The sequence below is a fragment of the Urocitellus parryii genome, chromosome 9, assembly GCF_045843805.1.
Source record: "Urocitellus parryii isolate mUroPar1 chromosome 9, mUroPar1.hap1, whole genome shotgun sequence".
NCBI classification, from domain to species: Eukaryota; Metazoa; Chordata; class Mammalia; order Rodentia; family Sciuridae; genus Urocitellus; species Urocitellus parryii.
Genome location: NC_135539.1, coordinates 61,310,413 through 61,332,831, shown reverse-complemented (window position 1 = coordinate 61,332,831; position 22,419 = coordinate 61,310,413). Strand labels below are relative to the sequence as shown.

At 33.6% G+C, this 22,419-nt stretch overlaps 1 protein-coding gene and 1 non-coding gene across 2 annotated transcripts in view; one reads left to right on the top strand and one right to left on the bottom strand.

The window, feature by feature from the left end:
* Malrd1 (MAM and LDL receptor class A domain containing 1) overlaps window positions 1-22,419 on the bottom strand; it is a 656,113-nt gene that overhangs the window by 427,685 nt on the left and 206,009 nt on the right. The window lies entirely within an intron of this gene.
* On the top strand, window positions 10,913-11,014 carry LOC113196046 (U6 spliceosomal RNA). Its single transcript, XR_003302502.1, has one exon. It is a non-coding gene; the product is annotated as a U6 spliceosomal RNA (small nuclear RNA).

Genomic DNA, 22,419 nt, shown 5'->3' with positions numbered 1-22,419 from the left:
TCTGGATGTGAGGTGTCCCACAAAAGCTCATGTGTGAGACAACACAAGAAGATTTAGAGAAGAAATGATTTGGTTATGACAGCCTTACTCCAATCAGTGAATTAATCCCATAGTGGGATTAACTATGAATAGAAACTGAAGGCTGGTAGGGTGTGGTTGGAGGATGCAGGTCATTGGTGGCATACCTTTGGGGTACGTATTTGAATCTGGTGAGTGAAGTCTCTCTCTTTGCTCTCTGATCATCCTGTGAGCTGCTTCACTCTGACAGACTCTTCCACTATGATGTTCTGTCTCACCTCAAGTCTGAGGTATGGAAACTACTGTCTGTGAGTTGAGATCTCTGAAACTGTGAGTTCCCAAATAAACATTTTCTCCTCTAAAATTGTTCTTGTCAAGATTTTTAATCACAACAGGGAAAAAGCTGACTAACGCGGCAAGATCTTTGTGAAGGTCTTGATGTTTTATTTGCCAAGATGATTGGAGCTTGCCATAGTTTCTGTGATAAGGGAGGGTCCAGACTACCAGATACAGAGTGACCTGATGTTGAGACAACAGTTATTCTCAAGTGGTTGTAGAACTATGGTGGGGGAGGGTTGGGATACTAAGCCCCTGTTTTGCAGGTGCTTATCTGTCAGATAAGCCTTCCTGTGGATTTTGTCCCCCGCGCCTCACATTGTCTTTTTTCTGCTCACCCATTCAAGGCTGACTAACTACCTAGCAGTACTGTAGCATATGCTAAGAAATATATACCCATATGTATATACGCACTTACAGATACATATCATATATATATATATATATATATATATATATATATATATATATATTCTATACAGATAGGATCAAGAAAAGAATTGAGGCACTAAGAAAGTCAAGGATAAAACTAGATAACAAAATGTTTTCTAGATATTTACAGTATTACTAGTATTATGTCAAAAATTTGGTCTATAAGCCACCATGAGCACGGAGGCATTCTGAGCAATACAAATCAAAACTTTAAGTAAACAAAACCAAACCAATTGTTCAGTGAAATTGCATCATGTGTTCATAACAGTCTGGAAAATAATGTCTCACAGAATATAAATAAATTAATTAACAATTACTTCAGTTACATTTTTACAACACATAATGGAAAACTTACAGAGGCCTATTTTATTTAGCAAATACCCATAAGCATCAATTTAATAAATCAATACACGAGTAACCCATAAGATAATTAACTTTATCCTTTATAAACACATTCCAATTTTCTTGATATCATAATGCTGACAGGACTTTGTAGTGAGCATATGACTTAAATCTAATTCCTCTTAATAATTAAAGGCTGGGGAAAAGTCAATAAAACTTTAAGTAATCTTAAATTATTCTTGAAAGATTTCTCCATGAGATGATAAAAACCTCAGTAGTTGTCTCTACTGGAAGAACCATTTCAAAACTTGCATGCTCCTCACATGAGATATTTAGCCAGGAATGTCAGATTATTAATTTGACAAGTAAGAAACCACCAAGCACTTCATAAAATAATAAACAACTAGAAATGTGAAAGAATGCAATTGTAGGAAAGAAAATATGTACCTTTGAGAGGTGAAAAACAATCCAACATGTGGGCACATACACAGGAGGTTGATATAGATGAAAAACCCATCAGGAAAGAACCTAATATTTGGAGCCATGACTGTGGGACTCAGCAAGAAATATTTATTAAAGTTTATGTTTTTGATTTTTCAGTTTGGATAGATGGCAATTTTCCAAAATGCTTTATAAAAATACAGCTAGGTCCACCACAAAATATTTGATTTAATTACATTTAAGAAGGCCTAGGGATACAGTATCTTTCAACACTGCCTTCATATAATGTGCCACCAAAGTCCAGGACCAGATCTTGACTCAACTATTGTTCTTCAAAGTGAGGTTCCCAAACCAGCAGCATCAACATCACCTCAGAGCTTAATAAAAATATAATTCCCTAGGCCCAACCCAGTCCAGCTCAGAGAACCTGGGGTTAGTGCAGGATTATTTTTACAAACTGTCTAGGTGCTTCTGACATGTATTTGGGAAACACTGGCCTAAATACCTAGCAAATCAGAATGAGAGTGCCTTCATTGGCCTGTATCACCAAGATTTCAGTTCTGGATATGAGAAAGAAAGCAGGCAAGAAAAATTGGGAGCATTGGACAATTCATAGATGCCGTTTGCTCTCCTTATTGCCATGACTCAACACTTATGACTGTCTTTGCCTTTTTGGCCAGATTAGAGCTTGCCCATTTTCTGTCTTTTTCTCTACATAGAGAGGCATAAAACTGCATATCAAAAATATCAAAAATCCTCCAAATATTTGGCTTTTTGGCAAACTGGACTCACAAGGAGATGTTGGTTAATGTTTAAGAGCATAGACTTTACCACCTGTGAGTTCTGGAGGGAAAGATCACAGCTCTAAGTTTACCACAGGATGCATCACAGGCAAACTGTCTAATATCTTTGAGCCTCAGTTTTTTCCAAAATGTACACCGGGGGGACTCAGTGTGATGATTTATGAGAGGCAACTACACAAAGCCGTCACATAGTAAACACTCAATTAACATTGTTCTCATTTCTAGATGCTTCGCTATAGAGAAGTTACTGTCACTTGTGTGTTGCTGAAGAGGACACAATGGAGAACACATACATACTTACATATGAAATCTATTTGTAAACTTGGCATATCCTCCATCTTCATTAAAAGCTCATTAATTAGCTCTTTAGCTACTGTTAAATGAAGTTGATATTGGATGGATCTGGGCCGGTGGGCTTCACCTCCTGCGGTAGTCTGAAAAGATCTACCTTGCTCTTGGATAGGCAGAATTAATATTATCAAAATGACCATAGTTCCAAAAGCACTATACAGATTTAATGCAATTCTGATCAAAATCCCAACAGCATTCTTCATAGAAATAGAAAAAGCAATCATGAAATTCATCTGGAAAAATAAGAGACCCAGAATAGCAGAAGCAATCCTTAGCAAGAAGAGTGAAGCAGGTGGCATCACTATACCAGACCTTAAACTATACTATAAAGCAACAGTAACAAAAACAGCATGGTATTGGCACCAAAAGATACTGGTAGACCAAGGTACATAATAAAGGACACAGAGACTAACCCACACAAATACAATTATCTTATATTAGACAAAGGTGCCAAGAACATGCATCGGAGAAAAGATAGCCTCTTCAAGAAGTAGTGACAGGTAAACTGGACATGTATATGCAACAAAATGAAACCCCTATCTCTTACCATGCACAAAACTCAACTCAAAATGGATCAAGGACTTAGGAATACAACCAGAGACCCTTCGTCTAATAGAAGAAAAAGTAGGCTCTAATCTCTAATATGTGGGATTAGGCCCCAACTTCCTTAATAAGACTCCTGTGGCACAAGAATTAAAATCAAGAATCAATAAATGGGATGGAGTCAAACTAAAAAGCTTCTTCTCAGCAAAAGAAACAACCTGTGAAGTGAATAGAGAGCCTACATATTGGGAGCAAATTTTCACCCCTCATACATCAGATAGAGCACTAATCTCTAGGGTATATAAAGAACTCAAAAATCTAAACACCAAAAAAAAAAAACAAATAACCCAATCAATAAATGGGCCAAGAACCTGAACAGATAATTCTCAGAAGATGATATACAATCAATCAACAAATATATGAAAAATTTTCATCATCGCTAACAATTACAGAAATGCAAATTAAAACTACTCTAAGATATTATCTCACTCCAGTCAGAATGGAAGCTATTAAGAATACAAACAACAATAAGTGTTGGTGAGGATGTGGGGGAAAAGGTACATTGATACATTGCTGGTGGGACTGCAAAATGGTGCAGCCAATATAGAAAGCACTATGGAGAATCCTTGGAAAACTGGGAGTGGAACCACTATTTGACCCAGCTATCCCACTTCTCCATCTATACCCAAAGACTTAAAAACAGTATACTACAGGGACACATCCACATCAATGTTTACAGCAGCATAATTCACAATAGCTAAACTGTGGAACCAACCTACATGCCCTTCAATAGATGAATGGATAAAAAAAATGTGGCATATATACACAATGGAATATTTCTCAGCAATAAAAAAGAATAAAATCATGGCATTTGCAGGTAAATGGTTGGAGTTAGAGAAAGTAAAGCTAAGTGAAGTTAGCCAATCCCAAAAAGCCAAATGCTGAATTTTTTTTTTTTTATATAAGGAGGCTGATTCATAGTGGGATAGGGATCGAGAGCATGGGAGGAATAAACAAACTCTAGATAGGGCAGAGGGGTTGGAAGGAAAGGGAGGGTGCATGGGGTAATTAATGATGGTGGAATGTGATGATCATTACTATCCAAAGTACATGTATGAAGTGTGAATATACTATGTATACAATCAGAGATATGAAAAGTTATGCTCTATACATGTAATAAGAATTGTAATGCATTCTGCTGTCATATATAATTTTTTAAAATTTATATTAAAAAATATTTAATGCCTGAAAAAAATAAATAAAGTTGATGGCAGCCAGAGATTTGAACTGGGCACCTGCACTGGATTCAACAGACCAAACCTATGTAGAGTTTAATAACAATCATTAAGCTTTGGTTGATTTCAAAAGACCTTGTAGCCAATTAACCAATTAAATTCTACCAAACTGACTCAGAAACTAAGTTTCAGTCAATTAAGTTGTTTTCTATGCTTCACTTCAGTTTCTCTATAAATGTTGTCCCATCATATTCGTAATTATAGTTCTCTATACATGCTTTGGTTCTGGGAACTGCCCGATTCTTGAATTGCTTTAATCTTGTTTTATTTGACTTTTTCTCTGCTCAAACAAAATTTACTAGACTTACTTAGTCTAAGAATTTTTCCTTTTAATTCTGGTTATTCATTATTCTTTCAAATAGGCAAGTAAAGATAGGTTTAAAATATAAAAATTTATTTCTATCCTATTGATACTTATAATTCATCAGAAGTATTTAAAGAAAAATGATTAAAAATTAATTGAGCTAATTTAAAATCTTTCCATTGGCCAATAGATTTAGATTACCTAAGAATTGGCAAGCAAATCTGTGTATTTATTACATATGTAAATCTGTGTTAGTATCTACTACATATAAGACTTTGCAATTTTTATAAATATGCCTAATGTGTTTTTCATCAATATCTTTTTAAAATACTATAGTATTAATTCAATTAATTCATGGAAAGATATATGTATGCATTTGTGTATGCAAAGAATATAGGTCATCTGGTAATTATCATGCCAAGCACTAACCTCAGTTTTCTATCATTTGATTTATTTGGTCTTTATAGCAGAACAAATATATAAACAGATATTTTAGTTTTAGTCTGAGCTGTCCCACTTAATAACAGAGTCAAAATGAATTCATAGATAGTAAAGTCACAAAGAACTTGAAGATCATTAATTCTGAATGATAACAGTGCTGAAAAACCCATTGGGACTAAAACACTTATGTTTGGAGTTCTGAAAGGTAGTCCCTATAAGATGAATGTAAATAGTACCTTGAAGGGCAGATCTGTGCCAGATAGGATTATTAAATGAAAACTACTTTTGCTCCTAGTTTATGGTTTAATTTGAATATCATAGAAACTCTCAGGAATAATTTATATTCCTAATGTCACAGATATGTAGATAACTGCATTAAAGTCACATCTTCCTGCAAATAAATATCTTTTTAATATGCAAATCACAGAGTCAAATTCAAGCAGAAACTTGTATACCATAAAGAGAATGCACCGGTCCCCCTTACTCCCCTTCCTATGACTCCTGAATGAATACACAACAATTGCAGGAGGTAATAGAGCTGCCTTCTCTGCTCTATTAAACCTCACAGTATATTTTTATACTGAGCTTTATGTATACTGTAATCTGTTAACTTTTGTTCAATTTATTTTATTATCTAAAAATCCATAGAGAAGCTTAAATCCAATTTAGTGAATTCCTTTTAAAAGGACAGAAATTTTAAAATCCACTTTTATAGTGATCCTTGGTGATAGGAAACCTTAAATTAAATGAGTAATGTTTATAATAAAGGTTAAAATGCCCAAATGGAATGTAGAACTAAGTCTAGCAAGAGCAGGTAAGGAAATGTCTCCATTAAAAATATGATTATCTAAGAAGTTTGCAGATTTTAAAACAAGGTGAGTTTAGTTAACCAGGAAGACACTTGATAAAGCAAACTCAAGGGAAATGCTTGCAAAGATGTTTTATCTTCCTGTAATTAGATTCCTTTAGAAATGGGTACAAACTCTAGCCCTGCCCAGATGGGGCTACAGGGGACATGGTCATGAATGTTGACAATGTATTTTTCATAGGTATTTTAGTCACTTTTTTTCTGTGCTGTGACCAAAAGATCTGACGCAAACCATTTCAGAAAAGGATGTTTATTTGGCTTGCATGGTTTCAGAGGTCTCAGTCCAGAGATGGCTGGCTCTACTACTCATTGAGGCCTGAGGTAAGGCAGGACCATCATGGCAGAAAGGTGTGGCAGAGGGAAGTGGTTCGGAACATGACACCAGGGAGTTGAGAGACACAGCTTCACTCTCCAGGCCACAAAATATAAACCCCAAAGGTAGGCTCCCAGTGGCCCACCCCCAGCCACACCTAACATGCCTGCAGTTACCATGTTCTCATAATGTCCTTGTTTCACCTCTTAACTTTCTTGCATTGTTTCACTCACGAGCTTTCCTGGGAGACCTAATACCTGAACCATAACTACAGGGCACTTCTTTATCCTGGGGAAGGGCCTAACATCTAAGTGTCTGACCAGGTCTCCTTCTCCCAGGAAGCTGCTTTATACTCGCAGGTTTTCTGTAGCTCTTGTCCGATCTGCTTCCAGTTTATTCCCACCAAAATAGCCACTCTCTAGGAGAGCCCTGACTGTTAGAAGAGTTCATTTCTGTGTGTCAGTCTGGTGAGACCTTGAGGAAGCAACAAAACCAAACCATGAAATAATAGAGGCAGTTTTATTATTCATAGGTCCACAAAGAGAGGGCAGTGTGCCTTCCGGGGTATGGAGAGTGGGGATGCAGTGTCCAAGACACCCTCCAGAAGCACAGGGGGAATGACAGACCAAGGAACTGTGGGATGACACCTCTTCTTAAGGTCCATGGTCATTATCCCTTTGCCTTTCCTGGGGCATGTGCATTCCCTAGTTTAAAGAGCACATACGTGAGGGCAGAAGTTCTTTACATGACCCCGGTGTTAACTGTTAGGTTGTACTGTGTTTGGAGGCCATGGGTGTGTGGTTTGGGGTCAGTGAGGTGAGGAATGAGCAGGCCACCTCACCACCACATCAGAAAGTTTTAATTCATTCAGACCCATTATGTTGGGACTAAAAATGGACGCTGAGGTAGCAACTCTGTTAAACAAATTTATGACAAAAACATTTTTTCTTAGTGCTGGAATCTGAGAACAGTACAAAAGAAAAAGAACTAAAGTCAGTGAATGTTTATAAAATCCTAGTAGGAGAAACAAATAAACTCAGATGAATACATCCAGAACATTTTGCTGTTGGATTTAATACTAAATATTTAAAAAGTGAGGATATTCATAAGGTGTATTAATAAAACAAATTAAAACTGTAAAGAAAAAAAAGGGTCTCTCCACCTCAACACCCTTGCGTCCATTTGCATAGAGCATTTACTTGGCAAACTTTCTAAAATTTAAATTATATGACTTTCTCCCTTGCATGCTGATTATAGTACTCCTCCACTATCTTCAGCAAGTTCTCATCAAAGGTCTCGTGTGGTTTAATTCTGATACATTCAGTGGCTTTGAACCTTAATATGATGGCATTTATTGGGCAGATCTTCAATGTTATTTTTCCTAAGACATGATTTCCATCCATATTATTTTTCACACTGTCTTCTACTGCCATCAAAATATGATGCCAGCAGAGTGTAATTCCAGTGACTGAGAAGGCTGGGGCAGGTGACTGCAAGTTCAATGCTGGCATCAGCAATGTACTGAGGCCCTGAGTCACTTAGCAAGACCCTGTCTCAAAATAAAAATATAAAAGTCCTGGGGTTGTAGCTCAGTAGTAAAGTACCCCTGGATTCAATTCCCAGTACTAAATAAATAATTAAAATAATAATATGACTCCAATCTCAGAAATAAAAGTGACTTTTACTTCTTTCCCTATAGTGATAACTTTTTTTTAAAAAAAATTATACAACCATTTTTCTTCCTGTGAATTTCTTGAGTAGAGACCCCCTCCTTCTCCCACTAGGCCTGAAAATAAATCACAGTATATTGGAGTGATTCGCTACAAACACAGCAGGAAATTCTATGTAAGTATTCTCAATCACTTATCTTCTATTTGGACAGAATTCAGACCTAAAGAAGCCCATCTCACATCACATAGTTCTCATTACAGATATTTTAAAAAGTTCTTTTTTAAATGTAATGTTGAAACTTTCATCACAATAAGTCAAACAAATAGTCTCATCTTGGATAATCTAGAGAAAATAGGGCAAATTCCAATCTTGTTCCATAGATGTTTTCAGGCTTCCCCCTTAAGATTCTCAATTTACAGTCTCAAATATACCTCCAGCTCATTACAGAGACAATTCTCTGTTTTAAATCCTCTGCTGGAACCCAGAGCCATCCTTACCCTTTGACATACCCTCTGGTACCCTAATGTTTGAAAAACGTGAACTTACATTTCCCAGAGTCCCTCCTTAACAGGGTTCTGACTAAAATCCTTCAATAAGGATTGAAACTCATGGTCTGGAAGATGAAAGAAAAGCTACTTTTGCTTTTGGGATACTGGCAGGCAGGCAAGTGGTCTCTGACAGGAGTGAGACTTGTAGCCATTTCTAGGCATTCTTTTGACTCTCCATTCAGTTGCTTCTAGAAATGAGATCATAAATAGTTCTCTGCCATCCTTTCAATTTTCTGATTTTCTGAGATTCTTGGCAGCTTCTTTGACATTGCTTTCCCAATCCTTTCAAAGACTCTGAAAACACCTTAATCCCCTGCATTTAAAATCTTTTCCTGACTAGAATTCTTAAGATTGGTGCCTGTTTTCTTGACCAAAACCTGACCAATGCACAATCTTTTGATACTAAATTCCTTCTGCTGATTTGGGACATCAATATCAACAACTTAAAATGGATTTTAAATAGTTTATTAACAGATATCTGTAAACAGAATTTGTTTGGTTAGGTACCAAGACTACAATGGTTAAAAAAAAGAGAGAGAGACTTTCCCTTAGCTCTCTTAGAGACTGTGGTCAAGAGAGACATACAAATTTCTTGCTTTCCAAAGATTTTATTCTCCCTAGTTCACTCACATGAACTCCACTCAATAATTTCCACATTTTTTTTCTTTCTTTCTCAGTCCTGTCTACAGGCAAACACCAGAAAAAAAAATCTTTAATTCATTTCTATTCATCATTTGATTCACATCCAGCAACAGCTTCTGAATGTGCCCTTCCATTTTATACTCTTTAGCATAATATTTAAGGCTCTCTGCAATTTAATCCAATATCCTTTCAAAATTATATCCCAAAGTGATAACTAACCTTTGACACTGCATTATAAGACATGTTTTTTGATAGTGAGTTTGTAGGGCTTTTTTAAAATTCATTTTTTATAGCTGACAATAACCATTAATATCTGTACTCTTATGCTCATATTTTTCAGATAATGAAATTAAAATTCAGAGAATCTGCATAATCATTGAAGTTAATGCAGCCAATGAGTTCTGGAGATGGGACTTAGACCTAGTGTCATTTAATTCTAGAAATTGAGCACTATAATAAGCTAGGTGATGGTCACCAAAGACATAAAGTCCTAATACTTGAAACCTGCAACTGTTACTTCATATGGCAAAGGCTATTCAGATGTGATTTAATGAGTAATTTGGGGATAGTATAATTGTCCTATGTTTTCTTGTATACCCTAGAGGCAATCACAAATGTGATGATAAAAAAGAGAGGCACATTTGACAGAGTACACAGAAATGGAAGGAATGTCGCCACCATCAATCAAGGAATACTAGTGGCCACCAAAATGGAAAAAGCAAAGAAGAGATTCTCCTCTATATCTTTTGTATGAGACACAGCCTTGCCAGCACTTTGATTTTGCCCTAATAATTCTGATTTAAGACTTTTGTCTTCAAAGTTTGGGCAAAACAGACTTCCACTGTTTCAAGCCACCAAGTCTGCGATAATTTCTTATAGAAGCAAAATAAAACTTTTACAAGCAAAGAAATTTTACACTATCACCTGCAGACAAAACCTTTGGTTCCCCAAAATGACCCAATCTGAGAAGGAATTAGGAGATGATGACCACAGGTTGAGTTTAAAGGTATTACTTTCAAGACTACAGAAGCCTAGGAGAAACCTAAACCTAAAGGAAGTGGTATACCTGGAGACTGGGAATATTCTTACAAAATAAGATACCAAATCAGAGTAGGAACATCAAGATTTACTTGGGTAAAAGTAACCCCGAATATTATGTTTGGTCTTTTTTTTCAGTTTTCAAATGCCAAAAGAAAATTTGGTCCTTGAAGTCATGGCAAGGCAAATCCTGAAAGATGGAAATAATTAATTGTCCCTGAAGAAAAGAGTGGCCATGCTGAAGCAGACTTTTAAGGCAGGTTAGAGGAGAAAGCTTCAAAATTTGCAGCTGGGTGGACAATCAAGCTGATGTGTGATTTAATAAAACAAGCAAGGTAAAAGCAGATTCATAGCCACCTATCAGGCCTTTGTCTTTGACAGATGATATAGAACATTCTTATCAATAAATGTGAATAACAGAAATAATTAAGGATTAATATGGAGACTTTTACCACATAGAGATAGAGATCTCTCAGGATCAAGAAACAATTAAGTATAATTGCATCTCTTAAAAAATATTAAATTAGTGTTCACTTTAGCAGCACAAATGCTAACACTGAAATACAAAGAAGATTACAATGGCCCCTGTGCAAGGATCACATAAATTCATGAAGTTGTCCATATTTTTAATGTGAAATTACATTTAAAAATAAATTAATAAGAGTAACTTTTGAATTCTGAACTCAGACTCTGAAATAAAGAAGGGCTTAGAATGAGATCATCCAAGCTCTGAAAGAAAATAATTGCAATTTCTATACCCAGCAAAACTATCCTACAGAATATTTCTTCTTTCAAAGAAGAAATAGAAACTTTAAATGATGAGGATAAACTGAAAGAATAATGACCACAGAGCTAGCACTACAAATATACATAAAGATATGTTACACACAAAAGAACTAAAACACAAATCACAGAGGTCTCAAACGTGTGACTCTCTAGGATAGCAATTAAGTTAAAATTAGGACAAAATTAAATATAAGAAAAACATATGGCAGAAAATAACAAACATTTATTCATAATAACACTGACCATAAGTGATCTAAGCACATGAAAAAAAGATGTAGATTTGTAGAATAGATTTTAAAAATAGTTTCAACTATATGCTGTTTGCAAGAGAATCATCATATAGGCAAAGACATCTTCAAGTTGAAAGTAAAAGGGTGGAAAACTATATTCTACATGAATGGAGTCCTAAAACAAGCTGGACTAGCTATTCTTATCTCTGACAAACAGATTTCAAGAAAAAGCTTAACCAGAAGAGATAAAAATGGTCAATACATATTGGTAAAGGGAATAATCCAACAAGAAGATATAGCAATAGCAAATATTCATGCCCCAATTGTCAGTGCATCTAACTACATAAAACAAACACTTCTTGACATTAAATCTCAAATAGATCCCAGTACAAGAATACTGGGTGATTTCAACACATTCCTCTCACCAATAGATAGGTCATCCAGATGTAAAAATCAATAAAAATACTTCCAACCTAAATAACACCATACATTTAATGGACTTAACAGATCTATCTAGACTATTTCATCTCAAACAGTCGAATCCACTTTCTTCTCAGCAGATTCAGGACCTTTTGAAAAACAGACCATACTTAACATCACAAAGCCAGTCTGAGGAAATACAAAAATTAATTCTATGCATCTTATCAGGCCATAATGGAATGAAATTAGAAATTGACAGTAATAAAATTATAGAAACCACCTACACATATGAAGATTAAAAAATACTTTTTAAAATGAGGAGTCGATAGTAGAAGAAATTAGAATAGAAATTTTAAAATTTCTATACTCAAATGAGAATAGTGTTAAAATGTACCCAAATCTCTGGGATACTATGAAGGAAGTTCTAATTGGAAAGTTAATAGTATTGTGTGTATATTAAAAGAAAAGAAAGAAATATCTTCAATAAAATCTAATGCTATATCTCAAGGTCCTAGAAAAGAAGGAAATAATTAATATTAGGTCCAAATAATTAAAATCAGAGCCAAAATCAATGAAATTGAGAAAAAAATTCAAAGTAAAAGTGCAACTTTATAAAGATAAGCAACGTTGGGAATCCCTTGTCCAAACTAACCAAAAGAAAGAGAAAATTCAAATCAATAAACTAAGAGATAAAAAAGAGATATCATTACAGACATTTCTGAAATATAGAAGATCATCATGGACGATTTTGAAAATTTGTATTTCAATAAATTATTTGTATTTCAATAAATAAATAGAAATAATGACCAAAATCTATATTGTTTTGACCTACTGAAATTGAACCAAAAGGATATAGAACATTTAACCAAACCAATAGCAAACAACATAATTGAAGTAATAATAGAAATCTTCCAACAAAGATAATTCCAGGACAAAAATGGATGCTCAGTTAAGTTCTTCAAGACACTTAAAGAAGAACTAACACAAATTCTCTGCAAATTATGGCAATTCTCCAAAAGACTAAGAATTGAAATACAAAGGGAGGGAACATTCTATGAAGCCAGTATCACCTTGATACCAAAACCATGTAAAGCTACATCACACACACACAAAAGTACAGGCCAAAATCATTGATTTACATATTAAAAATCCTTAATAAAATATTAGCAAATTATATAAAAAAGGTTAAAAATCATCAAGTTGGTTTTATCCCAGGAATGCAAGATTTTTGAATATATGTTAATAAATAATCGTTATTCATCACATACAAGGTATCAAGAACAAAAATCACATGATCATCTCAACAGATGCAGAAAAGGCTTTTAATGAAATTCACCCCCATTCATGTTAAAAACACTGAAGAAACTAGAAGGAACATACTTAAATACCATAAAGGCCATATATGACAAACCCTCGACAGAGACAAACTGAAAGCATTTCCTCTACAATCAGGAGTAAGACAAGGATATCTACTCTTACCAATTCTCTTCTAGTTTCAAGCGTAATTCTTGAAACTAGCCAGAGCCATAAGGCATGAGAAGAAAATTAAAGAAATACAGTGGAAAAGAAGAAGTCAAGTTATCTCTGTGTGTTGATGACAAGACCTGATATTTAGAATGTCCAAAGTCTCTACCAGAAGACTTCTTGAACTGATGAACAAATTCAGCAAATTTGCAGAAGACAAGATCAGCACAAAATAATCAATAGCTCTCCCATACTCCAATAATGAATCCACTGAGAAAGAAATCAAGTAAACTGTTCCATTCCACAATAGCCTCAAAAAATTACTTTGGGAGTCTGGGGTTGTAGCTCACTTGTAGAGTGCCCGCCTAGAACATGTGAAGCACTGGATTTGATCCTCAGCACCACATATAAATAAATAAAATAAAGGTATTGTGTCTATCTACAACTTAAAAAATATTTTTAAAAAAATTACTTGGAAATAAATCTAACTAAGGAGATGAAAGACCTTTACAATGACAATTATAAAATACAGAAGAAAGAAATTGAAGAAGACCTTAGAGATGGAAATACCTATCATGATCATGGATACATAGAATTAGTATCATGAAAATGGCCATAACACCAAAGGCAATCTCCAAATTCAATGCAGTGTCCATAAAAAACATCAATAATGTTCTTCACAAAAATAGAAAAAAATAGTCCTAAACTTTAAGTGGACAAATAAAAGACCCAGAATAGCCAAAGCCATCCTGAGCAACATGAATGAGGCTAGAGGCATCATAATATTCGATTTTCATTTGCGCTACAGAGAAATAGTAACAAAAACAGCATGCTATCATCATAAAAACAGACAAACAGATAAGAAAGCTAATGAAATAGATTAGAAGGCACAGAGAAAAATCCATGTAAATACAATTATCTGATGCTTCACAAAGATGATAAAAGCAGAAGTTGGGGCTGAGGTTGTGGCTCAGCGGTAGAGCACTCGCCTCGCACGTGCAAGGCCCTGGGTTCAATCCTCAGCACCACATAAAAACAAGTAAATAAAATAAAGGTATTGTGTCCAACTACAACTAAAAAATAAATTTAAAAAAAGCACAAGTTGGAGAAAAGATAGCCCTTTTTTCTTTTTCTGTTGTTTGGGTTATTTATTTATTTATTTGTTTGTTTGTTTATTGTATTGGGGATGAAACCCAGGGGTACTTGAACACTGAGCTACATCCCTAGTCTATTTTGAGATAGAATCTCTCTACTAAGATGCTTAGTACCTCACTGAGGATGGCTTTAAACTTGCAATGCTTCTGCTTCAGACTCCCAGATCTCTGGAATTACAGGTGTATGCCTCGATGCCCATCGAAAAGATAGCCTTTTGAACAAATGGTTCTGGGAAAACTGGATACCCATATGTAAAGAATGAAACTATATCCCTACCACTCATTTGGCACAAAAATCAACTCAAAGTGGATTAAAGATTTAGGAATCAGAGCAAAAACAGTGAAACTTCTAGAAGAAAACACAGGGGCAACACTCCAACATATTGGAGCAGGCACTAACTTATTAATAGGTGCCTAATGCTCACAAATAAAACCAAGAATCAATAAGTTGGATAGCATTAAATAAAAGAAGGAAACAATTAGGAACATGAAGTGAAAACATACAGAATGGGAGAAAATCTTTGCCAGCTATTCCTCCAATAGGGAATTACCAACCCAAATATATAAGGAATTCAAAAAACATACCACAAACACACACACACACACACACACACACACAGACACACACCTTATAACCCTCTTAATAAATGGGCAGAAGATCTTAAGAGACAATTCTCAAAAGAAAAAAATACAAATGACTAACAAATACATGAAGTAAAAAAAAGTTCAACATTCTTACTAATCATGGAAATACAAATCAAAACTACATTGAAATTTCATCTCACCCCACTCAGAATGAAAATTGACAACAATACAAATTAGAATAATTGCTTGCAAGAATGTGGGGTAAAAGGTACATTTATACATTATTGATGAAACTGCAAATTAGTACAACTACTTTGGAAAGAACTATGGTGATTCTTCAAAAGACTAGGTCACCATATGACCCAGCTATCCCAGTCCTTGATATTTAACCAAAAGAACTAAAATCAGCATATTATAGTAATACATGCATACCAATGTTGATAGCATCACAATCCACAATGGACAAATTATAGAACCAGCCTAAAAGCCCATCAATTAATAAATGGTAAAGAAAATGTGACACATATACACAACATAGTTCTATTCATCCATGAAGAATTAAATCATGTCAATGAATGGACCTAGAGAATACCATACCAAGTGAAATATGGCAGACTCTCAATGTCAATAGCCAAATGCTCTCTCACATGCAGAATACAGAAAGAGGGAAGAATTTTAAAAAGGATATTTCACACAAATAGAATAGAGACAAAAATAGAAGAGAGGGCAGTTGAATAGAAGCAGAAGACCGAGATGGAGGGAGGACAGGAGGAAAACAAAGTATTAGGGAATAAAATTCACTAAATTATGTTATGTGCATGTATAAAAATATCACAATCTATTACAATTTTATATACAACTGCAACACAATAGTTTGCAATTAGAATTTGTAACAACAATTTGCAATGCAAAAATGAACCTCACTCTTATATATAACTATAATGCACTAAGTGTTAAAAACATATTACATCAACTGGCTTATTATTAACCCAGATGAGATTCTTTTCCCATACCATTTTACCATTTGAAATTACCAGGTGAATTTAAGTTATAATTGAAACACATTGAAACTATAGAAACACAGTAGAAACTGAAGGCAAAATTTATTTATATTTAGAGTGGAGAATGTGTTTCTAAGCACAAAAATGATAAATGATAAAGAATAAAGTTAGCAGACATAATGGTGTGTAACTTAGGAACTTTTAGGGAAGAGAAAATAGGATAAAATTATAACCAAAGTCCAATGAAATGTTGGGGAAAATCCTTTTCATAATAGATTTATAAAATTAAATGAATTCCTTAAAATATTTTATAAATCCAGGAGAAAAAACATGAGCACTATATACTTCAAACCAAGCTAGTGAACACAAAGGGGAAACACAGTCTCAAAAATACAGTTAGGGGCTGGGGTTTTGGTTCAAGTGGTAGTGCACTCGCCTGGTATGAGTGGGCCACTGGGTTCGATCCTCAGAACCACATAAAAATAAAAATAAAAAAATAAAGATGTTGTGTCCACTGAAAACAAACAAACAAACTAAATAAATAAATAAATAAAAAATAAAACATTAAAAAATTCTCTCTCTCTCTCTAAAAAAAAATACAGTTAGGAAAGGTACAAAGAAAAGAACAAAACAGCATCATTAGTACCAAGAAATTTAAAAATACACAATTGGATGCTATTTTAATCTATCAAATTAGAAAATATGAAACATATTGAAATACACCAGTGTTGGCAAATATAACAGAAAAATAGACACTGTCATATACTGCTAGCAAAAATGGTACATTTAAAACTTTGATTCAGAAATCTTAAAATATGAATGATAATTAAAATAAAAATTGTACTTCCTCTGTTTTCTTTCCTCTCAGTATATAATCTAAGAAGTGGGCTAGGCTATATTCATTGAATAGTGATTAAAATTGGTCTTTTTATATTTATTACAGAAATATAGTTAATATTTCACTTAATGAAATATTATTGGCCCATTAAAAATATTGGTAAATAGTGAATTGAAGATCATATATAGAATTAAAAGAAGATTAGAAAATAATATAATCATTATAAACATTTTTATTGAAAATATATTTGCATATATATATATATGTATATACACAATGCTTATGTCATGTATTATGATTATGGGTGTTTTCATTTTTTTTCTTTTTTACCTATATTTAAATATTTTCAAACAGTGAAAATGAATTTTTTTTTGGTAAAATAAAAGGATTTTAGCAACATAGGAGTTAAGAATTTATTAAAGGAATCAGCATATGGTCTTTAAGCATGACATTATTTTAATCAATGTGTAATAAAATCCAAAAAATCCAAGTACATACTATTTAAGATAGACATACAAGTAAGCATGTACCCCCCCCCCCCCGCCATTGGTTGTTGCCTGAAGGGTCTATTCTTGGAACAAGAAGGACTTTCTATTGAGTATTACAATGGCTGTTCATGCACATGCTGGCTACATGTCTAATGAAGCCTTCTCTTTTCAGTGGCTCAGGAAACAAATGCTTAATATAAGAATGAACTATACAACTAGTCGTGAAGACCTATGAACCTTCGGGGCAATGAAGATCATTGGTTTGAGTAACTGATATATATATATATATATATATATATATATATATATATAAATCACTATGTCAGAAGATCATACTGATGGTATAAAACTGATTCATAAGAGATACAGCAGGTTCATACTTTCAAATTCTTGTCTCACTACAGATAGTTAAGGTAAAGGAAATTTACCTTTCTGTAGTCGAAGAATGTTTTTTCCTCCAAAATCTGTACAACAATAACAATTCTATCTATCTATGACCTAGACTAAATTCACATCGTATTGATGGAGTCAAAGGAAAAGCATTTTTAAAATTGATACAATAAAACTAACCTTTTAATTTTTGAATGCAATGTTACTGTAATATTAAAGTTATAATTTTGTTATATACTCAAAAGAGGCTATATTTTTAGCAACACAACAAAAAGTCATATATTATGAATATCTTCTTAAACTTTAGCTTTTATAGCAAATATGATACTTAATCACTTTCTACATATGTTGTTATTTTAGTAGAGGTATGCACCCATTTCTTAAAACTCCTTACAAGTTAAAAAATTTTGAATACAATTAAAACTTATAATTTAATTCACTTCATTAAAAATGAATTACTGATATGTGTAAAAATGTATAAAATAAGTTCTTAACTCCAGGTAAGTCTAAAATAATAGCATTTTTTTCTTATATCCAAGAGGTATAATCATACTTTACATTCAGTCTGTGGTAGTTCAGTCAGAATGCCACTTGCTAGCAAGGATTAAAGCAGTTAAAAGAAAATGTCAACACTTAATTTGTATTTGATAATTTGAACTTTTATATTTATTGCAGTAAACCTATTAACAAAAACTGGTATTTAACCATTATTTTCAATTAAAAAATCTGGATTTCTAAGAAATTTTGTTGAGAGAAAATAAAGGTATTTAAACTGATCTATAAAATAGTGGCTTATTTTCTTACTAAAGAAGGCTCTAAGCAGACAGTAAATATGGTAATAATCTCTAAGGGACTAAAGTTTTAAAAATCATTATTCTAACAGAGCAGAAAATATTACACAATTATCAGTTTATTGAAGCTTTTATCCAAATTAACATCCAATACTAGATAGATAATGATATTCAGAATTGTGTCACACAAATACAGTTTTCATTTTTACATGTCTTTTAGTTTATGATGTCAAGATTGTACAAACATACAATATAGGTAGGGATGTAGGTACACTTGCAGAGTGAGACTATTCTCATTTTCACCTTAGAAATAATGATTAGTATTATGAAAAACAAAGAGAAATCTGAATACTTCCGTGCTTGTCAAATAAGAAACATGTTGAAATTGTGTTCTCATTTGCCTAGTAATTTTAAAGGATACATCATCAAATGAAATTTTTCAACAACATGAAATCCAGCCCTGAAATCCCAAATAGTCATTGCCAGGTAATCAATAAAATTTGTATGTTTGTTTTAGATTCAGTTCAAAAGAAAGACAATATCATTTTATTTGGATCTATAGAAATAAGAAAATATATAGGCAAGAAGTTTGAGAAAACACATTGCATATCAGACAATGAATGAGGTAAGCTAGAGAGTGACATAAAATTATGTTTTTAGGTCCATTCAGGCTAAACCATTTTTCCCCAACTATTTCTCAATTGTAATAGTTACTTTACAATGTATAACTTTGATTTTATATTTTAAGTGCAGCTACCCTGGAGCATTTTATTTTCTGAAACATTTTGTTCTTAAAAAAAAATCAGTCACTGACTTATAGAAAAATGAAGCTACTCTGATCAAAACTGGAATCAGGAAGCAGAAAAGCTACTCTTTTTAAGCATGCCTTGCCCACTTCCTGCCACAGAAATCCCTGATGATGGGCTTATTCTCACACCATCTAGGAATTGTAGTAAAAATAGATTCCCTGCTCTGTTCCCAGAGATTTTTATCCAAATGTTTCAAAATCTGCATTTATGTGTGGATATACAGAGACAAAGTGTGTATATATACATTTTTCATTTGTGTGTGTGTGTGTGGGCATGCATGTGTACATGTTCATGTATGTGTAAATTTTCTATGGTCCTTGATCTACATCTTGAGAAATTTTGTCCAAATAGTCTATGATGCTCATAATCAGAAATCACTAACTATGCACAGGTTTTCTAATAGATATCATTCTATGTGAATAATGAACTATGGAGAACTTAGTTTTGCCTAAGGGGGAGATTTCTTCCCCCTAAGAAATCTTACCAACCACATGATAGACATTTAGTCAAATAAAATGGATTTTAGGATTAAGGACATAAAATTGTACTCTCTTTAGGCCTCCAGCAGTAGAAATAAATAAATTGGGCTAAAGAAAAGCTTTTTCTATGTGATAGAAATGATCATAAAGCTTATGATGCTTAGCTATGAACCAACATATTTAATATTACAGTAACATTGCCTGGACTGAAAGAGTTGGTCAATTAAATTGATTTTGGAAGTCTGAGTACACGATTCTGAGATCATATGAAATTACAACTCTGCCAAATTTATAGTACTCTCAGCATATTTAAACTTGAATGAACTATATAAACCCAGATGCTGAATGATCTAAATATATTGATTCAGTACTATGCAAATAGCATTTTAAAAAAATTTCAGCTGAGAAGAACTACTATTTTTGCCAACTTTCCTAGTAGTTGCTGGATCATGAATGGGCACAAACTCATTTTGAGTCTGTTTTCATTTTTTTAAACTAGATTATGGGGATTTTTTTCCAAAATACTAAGAAAAAAACTTTTTTCTATAAAATGTTCTCTCTTTGCATAATTTACAGGAAACATAAAACTCATCCAATCCCAATCTCAAGAGGACTTAGAAACTGCAAATGATGATACCTTCATCAAATGCATTTTGTTTTGGTATTTCATTGGATTATAGTTGAGAACTGTTCTCATTTCATGATTACCATCTTAGGAAAACACAAGGCCTGGCATCCTCACATGGGCCCTGCTGAGCAGGATGCAAGAAGAATCCATGCATCAAGTCCTGTGCAGCATCTGCTTAGCTATAACAGAAGAGACGGCTTTTCTAATTCATATAAATATTGGAAGAACTAGCTGTGTGGAATGGTGTCACTCTCCCAAAACAACAAATAAAAAATAAAAATACAATGCTAACTTTACATCTCAGAGTTTATTTCAGATGTACAAAAGCTAGTCCATTAAAGTATGGAGATATATATATATATATATATATATATATATATATATATATATATATATATTAGAATGTCATTTCGAATTTCATTCAATTTAGCTTACATCATTTCATTTTCATGATGAAATATATACATGCTAATATTCTATGACTCAACTCCACAGTGAAAATTTCCCTTCATATCCCTCCCCTACCAGGTCTTTTCTAGACCTTTTATTGCTTCATTAAGTGTTTAAAGTGGGAGAATATTTTGAAATACATCAATGTGATTTTTTTCTCTTGTACTTGCTTATAAATGATCTTTCCCATCCTGAGCCAGAAGCAATCTTTGCCTTAGGGAGAGCTGGGAGAGTGTACATACAAAGAAAAAGAAATAATTGACATAAATCTTTCTTGATTTTCAAAACTAGTCTTGAAAACTCTTTTAGAAACAATGGCTTTTAAAATGCTTTAACTCTGCCACTTAAAAAAAATGTGGCTTTAAATTTCTAGAGCCAGACACCAGGGAGAATAAAACCTTTTTCTAAATTAGCAAAGCTTGGCTTTAAATATTAACTATAAAAAAACACAAAACTTGGAAAACTGTGCTTGGAGTTTTACTGTAAGCCACAGAATAGGATACATGGTGCATAAGAACTATTTCCTACCACAAAGTAAAAAATATCCACAATTCCTTGGCTAGAGAGAAGGTGAGAGAGAGAGAGAGAAAGACAAGAATAGATATGGACCTAGGGGCTGGCTACTCCCTGCTTCATGATTTGTTGTCATGGAGAGCACATCCATGAAATATTATCTGACTATTAGCTATTCCTGTTTAAAATATATTTAATTTTGTGGCTTTTAGTTTGTAATCATAAAACACCAGACATTTAAAAATAATGCAACAAATTGAGAAATGCTAGTGCCTGGGATTCCTCTGGTATTTGCATCCACTGGAGGTGGTGGGTTGAGGGGAGATGCAAACAAGCTATTGGCTTATATAATATGCTGATTTAAATCTATTTATACTTCAACATTGATATGTGAGATCCTAGTCCAGCCTACCTCTTTTTTAAAGGTAATATAGATCATTAGTGAGATGTGGTTTATTTACCTAAGGCAGAGAAACTTTCTGAAATTTGCTTTATTTTGAGTCAGAAGTAGCCCAAGGGAAAATTTGTATGTGAGAATTCCAAAATATGACTTGCCAACTGACAAAACACAATTAAAACAAAGCAGTATCAGTACCCGCCTACTCTGTATAGTTTGCACAGATATTCTGCTAACATTTCAATCAAATTATGGTAAAATTTGAATAATTTTAATAAAAGAAAATGATTGAAAAAGAGAGCTCCAAAAAAGGGTAAAAGTTCAGCCCAAGAATATGACTGGATAGTAAATATCTTATAACTGCTATCAAAGGCAATTTTAGCCATGGCAGTCAGGGACAGGATAACATATATGCCATTAGTTTTCTTTGAAGCAGCAACCACAGCAGTTGGGAGTCATGGAATCTTAACTGTGGACAGGGGTAAAAAGGCCTGAAGATTTTCAAAAGATTCTCTGTGAAATGGGGATTCCTTTTGTTGTCTGCCATAATGTTTCCCTGAAATCAGAATCAAGGAAAAAGGAGGTGATGTTGTAGGTCATGAGCACTGAA